This window comes from Lasioglossum baleicum, unplaced genomic scaffold, assembly GCF_051020765.1.
Source record: "Lasioglossum baleicum unplaced genomic scaffold, iyLasBale1 scaffold2358, whole genome shotgun sequence".
Lineage (NCBI taxonomy): Eukaryota > Metazoa > Arthropoda > Insecta > Hymenoptera > Halictidae > Lasioglossum > Lasioglossum baleicum.
The window spans coordinates 20,001-25,674 of record NW_027471417.1 but is presented as its reverse complement, the minus strand read 5'-3'; the positions used below and the strand labels follow the sequence as shown (position 1 = coordinate 25,674).

At 44.4% G+C, this 5,674-nt stretch overlaps 1 non-coding gene across 1 annotated transcript; it reads right to left on the bottom strand.

Moving 5' to 3' along the window:
- Positions 1 to 1,312: 1,312 nt before the first annotated feature.
- LOC143221392 (small subunit ribosomal RNA) lies at positions 1,313 to 3,231 on the bottom strand. Its single transcript, XR_013011763.1, has one exon. It is a non-coding gene; the product is annotated as a small subunit ribosomal RNA (ribosomal RNA).
- Between the last annotated feature and the right edge of the window lie 2,443 nt (positions 3,232 to 5,674).

Sequence of the window (5,674 nt, the reverse complement as noted above, 5' to 3'; positions counted from 1 at the left end):
TGTAACTCTCACTTCGCGCCTCTCTTCCCGGTAACAAGACTCGACCCATCGTCGATAGTGGGTAGACGACGCCGTTGTCGGGAACCACCTCTGGCGGGCTCATTCGGTAACCTCCGAATACGACGAAGGCTAGTGGAAAGGAGCGGGATGCGAGCGAAACTGCCACTCCGGAACGTCGCGAAACGAATGTTCGACGGTTTCTCGTTCCATCGTGACGCGTTACGGCTCGGGCGCTCCACGTCTCTGGTCTTGCGATCGCACTTCGGTAAGAGCCGCACGCGCAGAAACTCTCCATTATAGGCGTCGACTCGCCCACTCCGAGAGACAGGGAATCTCGTTACGCGGACAGAAGGAAAGACGGTGGAGAGTTTGAGATGTCAAGTGGCGGGTGACTTCGCTCTACGAACGGTCGTGATTCGTTCCGACGGGGATTGTGCATCCGCCGACTCTCTACGTGCCATACCAGTGCCCGACGAAGGAACCACAAGGTCGATGGAGTTTACAATGCCAACGACGGTAATTCCAACGAAGACCCAATACGTACACCCTCACTCCACTCGATTGAGATAAACCAATCACGATACCATCCGCTTCATCACGCGCACCACACGCAAGCACTATCGCATCTCTGTAACTCTCACTTCGCGTCTCTCTTCCCGGTAACAAGACTCGACCCATCGTCGAAAGTGGGTAGACGCCCGTTGTTGGAAAATCTGGCGGGCTCTTTGCGCCTTGAAAAAAAAAAATAAAAAGGAACACCTATCGGGTGATTTGTGCTCCCGACGGACGGGAGAATCGAAGATTCTCCGCACGTAAGCCGCCTTGTCATACAGCAGAGCAGGATATACCTCTCTGTGCATGATCGTTCGAGTAAAAAGGAACACCTATCGGGTGATTTGTGCTCCCGACGGACGGGAGAATCGAAGATTCTCCGCACGTAAGCCGCCTTGTCATACAGCAGGAGCAGGATATACCTCTCCTGTGCATGATCGTTCGAATTTCACATGACTGCAGAATTTGATGCATGTGTTTCTTTTTCAATATGAACCTTCCCCAATGGGGATTCATATATATATATATATATATACATATGTATATATCCTTTCTATGATTTTGTTCGTTACGACTTTTAATATATTTTCATACCAGCATTTTCATGTGTTTCTTTTTAAATATGATTCTTCCCCACTGGGATTCATATATATTTCTATGGTTTGGCTAGAGTTCTCCTTCTCGCATGTTTGTATAAATATGATTCTTCCCCACTGGGATTCATATTTTTCTCAATGCTTTGAGTTTGTGTGTTATTCGTTAATGATCCTTCCGCAGGTTCACCTACGGAAACCTTGTTACGACTTTTACTTCCTCTAAATGATCAAGTTTGGTCATCTTCCCGCAACATCGGCAATGCGTAAACATTGCCGGGCTGCAGTCCGAAGACCTCACTAAATCATTCAATCGGTAGTAGCGACGGGCGGTGTGTACAAAGGGCAGGGACGTAATCAACGCGAGCTTATGACTCGCGCTTACTGGGAATTCCTCGTTCATGGGGAATAATTGCAAGCCCCAATCCCTAGCACGAAGGAGGTTCAGCGGGTTACCCGGGTCTTTCGGCCAGGGAAAACACGTTGATTCCTTCAGTGTAGCGCGCGTGCGGCCCAGAACATCTAAGGGCATCACAGACCTGTTATTGCTCAATCTCGTGCGGCTAGAAGCCGCCTGTCCCTCTAAGAAGATTTGTTTGTACGTTAGTAGTAAAAACCCACCGACAGAAGCCGGGGGCCTTCGAGATACCATAATTTACGTCTATTTAACAGGCTAGAGTCTCGTTCGTTATCGGAATTAACCAGACAAATCGCTCCACCAACTAAGAACGGCCATGCACCACCACCCACCGAATCAAGAAAGAGCTATCAATCTGTCAATCCTTCCGGTGTCCGGGCCTGGTGAGGTTTCCCGTGTTGAGTCAAATTAAGCCGCAGGCTCCACTCCTGGTGGTGCCCTTCCGTCAATTCCTTTAAGTTTCAGCTTTGCAACCATACTTCCCCCGGAACCCAAAAGCTTTGGTTTCCCGGAAGCTGCCCGCCGAGTCATCGGAGGAACTTCGGCGGATCGCTGGCTGGCATCGTTTATGGTTAGAACTAGGGCGGTATCTGATCGCCTTCGAACCTCTAACTTTCGTTCTTGATTAATGAAAACATTTTTGGCAAATGCTTTCGCTTCTGTCCGTCTTGCGACGATCCAAGAATTTCACCTCTAACGTCGCAATACGAATGCCCCCATCTGTCCCTATTAATCATTACCTCGGGGTTCCGAAAACCAACAAAATAGAACCGAGGTCCTATTCCATTATTCCATGCACACAGTATTCAGGCGAAGATAGCCTGCTTTGAGCACTCTAATTTGTTCAAAGTAAACGTACCGGCCCACCTCGACACTCAGTGAAGAGCACCGCGATGGGATATTGGTTGGACCGCCCCGTGAAGAGCAAAGCCCACCGGTAGGACGTACCACATAATGCCAGTTAAACACCGCGAGCGGTGAACCGACACTGTGACACACAGATTCAACTACGAGCTTTTTAACCGCAACAACTTTAATATACGCTATTGGAGCTGGAATTACCGCGGCTGCTGGCACCAGACTTGCCCTCCAATGGATCCTTGTTAAAGGATTTAAAGTGTACTCATTCCGATTACGGGGCCTCGGATGAGTCCCGTATCGTTATTTTTCGTCACTACCTCCCCGTGCCGGGAGTGGGTAATTTGCGCGCCTGCTGCCTTCCTTGGATGTGGTAGCCGTTTCTCAGGCTCCCTCTCCGGAATCGAACCCTGATTCCCCGTTACCCGTTACAACCATGGTAGGCGCAGAACCTACCATCGACAGTTGATAAGGCAGACATTTGAAAGATGCGTCGCCGGTGCTATAAGACCATGCGATCAGCACAAGGTTATTCAGAGTCACCAAAACAAACGATGGACAGACGTTACCGCCCGCCACCGATTGGTTTTGATCTAATAAAAGCACTCCGACCATCTCTGATCGGAGCTTCGTTGGCATGTATTAGCTCTAGAATTACCACAGTTATCCAAGTAAATGTAGATATGATCTAAGAAACCATAACTGATTTAATGAGCCATTCGCGGTTTCACTTTAATACAGCCTGTACTGAGACATGCATGGCTTAATCTTTGAGACAAGCATATGACTACTGGCAGGATCAACCAGGGAGCACTACTCTTTAAAAGAAGTGCAAAAAAATTTACTCGTCGCCGACCCTCTTCGGAGTCGAATCGACGATACTTTTCGTTCGCTTTTCACACACTCCTCCTCCTCCTTATCAGCTTACGTTTTCAGAGAGAAGTGAGCGCATTTGTGTGTCTCTTTCTTTCGTCTTTCGTCCAACGTGTATTTCAAGAAAAATTTCACGCAACGGCCTGCCGCCCCCTTCCTTTTGACCGTGCGATCTATACCAAATATATTTTTATAAAGCCATTTTGGTATGTTCCTTCATTCATTCGTTCATTCATTTCTTACTTCTCCAGAAATGTCACGCGTGCGATCATCCATTTCCTTCGCAGAAGTCCTCTTATAATATTTCGCTTATATATACTTCGACAGGAAAATTGTTAAAGTGTGTACAAAATAGTGTGTAAAATATAATATTTCTTATCCAGCTTTTTATAAATGTATGTTTACTGCCTTTCGACACAGCAAGAGTGGTTTCTCCTCTGCCACCCAATATTAGCCGTACGCCCACGTTCTCGATCGTGCAAGCACGAGAGATCGTTTGCCCGCTGGTCAATGAGCGAGAAGCCCCGTTTCTCAAGCTAGTGCCGTCCAACAGTAACATCCGAGTTCCTCTACCACTCGCTGATAGCACGTACGCTCACGTTCTCGATCGTGAAGAGAGATCGTTTGCCATGCTGGGCTGACGAGCGAGGAACTCTTTGCGTTATAGGACGTCTTCTAAAACTCTCTTTGCATTTGCCTTCTTTCGTAATATAAATATCACGAAAGTATTTCAATCCGTGTGTTTCATTAGTAAAAGTTCAGTTTTAGTTTAACTGTAAATTTTCGAAACGAAAAAATTTCGCTCGGAATATCAAGAGTTGATGCTCAGTTAGTACAAGTATACGAAAATATCGAATACAGGTATCCAACCTCCTCTATGGGAGGCTCACCACATAAGGGCCATTCGGTCTGAAACACCGACCCGTGGTCATGCTGTGTAGAGAAAATTCGAAACGAAACGCGGTGCAAAACAGTCGAGACATAGTCTCGAGGAGCTCGGTGAACTGCCTCTCGACCGAGATCGTAGAGTAGCCACCAGCCCGACGCTGTTCCGACCGGCTCGCTCGAACCGACGTGTTCTCTTATAGATACCGAATGCGCCGCCGGGCCGACGGCGCCGCGCGGTGAATAGCATAGGAGTAAGTGGGGGTAAACCGCTGTGGCAACAGACCATCCGGCCGGGCTGTTGGAACTTAGATTATGAACGGGGGTCGAATCGAACGTATATTAACAACCACAAATAATGAATCTAAACATTACTACACACAATTTAGCAACTTTTTTACCATATAAAAAAAATTTTTTTTTTTATTTTTCACATATTTACAACAATGAAATTTGTTCATATCCATGTTAAAATTATTTAAATGTTCAATCCTTATATAAAACATTATTCTAAACACGAATATACCATTTTTATTAATGGGAAAAATTTATTTTACGAAATAATCGAAAATAACCTGCCGGACGTTTCATGGGTTACGCACATATATGTTCTTATCTGCTCGCTCGAAACGACTTTTCGCAACAAAGTTCGATCAGGAATAAAATCCTTTAATATTAACTTTAGAATTTTCTAAATGAAATATCCATGTATAAAACAGTATTCTGAACACGAAAAACCGATTTTCATTAAAGAGAAAAATTTATTTTACGAAATAATCGAAAATAATCTATCGGACGTTTCATGAGTTACGCAGCTATATGTCCCTATCTGCTCGCTCGAAACGACTTTTCGCAACCAAGTTCGATCGGGAATAAAATCCTTTAATATTAACTTTAGAATTTTCTGAATGCTTAATCCATGTATAAAACAGTATTCTGAACACGAATATACCATTTATATTGACGGGAAAAATTTATTTTACGAAATAATCGAAAATAATCTATCGGACGTTTCATGAGTTACGCAGCTATATGTCCCTATCTGCTCGCTCGAAATGCCGATTCGCGACTAAGTTCGATCAAGAATAAACTCCTTTAATATTAACTTTAGAATTTTCTAAATGCTATATCCATGTATAAAACAGTATTCTGAACACGAAAAACCGATTTTCATTAAAGAGAAAAATTTATTTTACGAAATAATCGAAAATAATCTATCGGACGTTTCATGAGTTACGCAGCTATATGTCCCTATCTGCTCGCTCGAAACGACTTTTCGCAACCAAGTTCGATCGGGAATAAAATCCTTTAATATTAACTTTAGAATTTTCTGAATGCTTAATCCATGTATAAAACAGTATTCTGAACACGAATATACCATTTTTATTAATGGGAAAAATTTATTTTACGAAATAATCGAAAATAACCTGCCGGACGTTTCATGGGTTACGCACATATATGTTCTTATCTGCTCGCTCGAAACGACTTTTCGCAA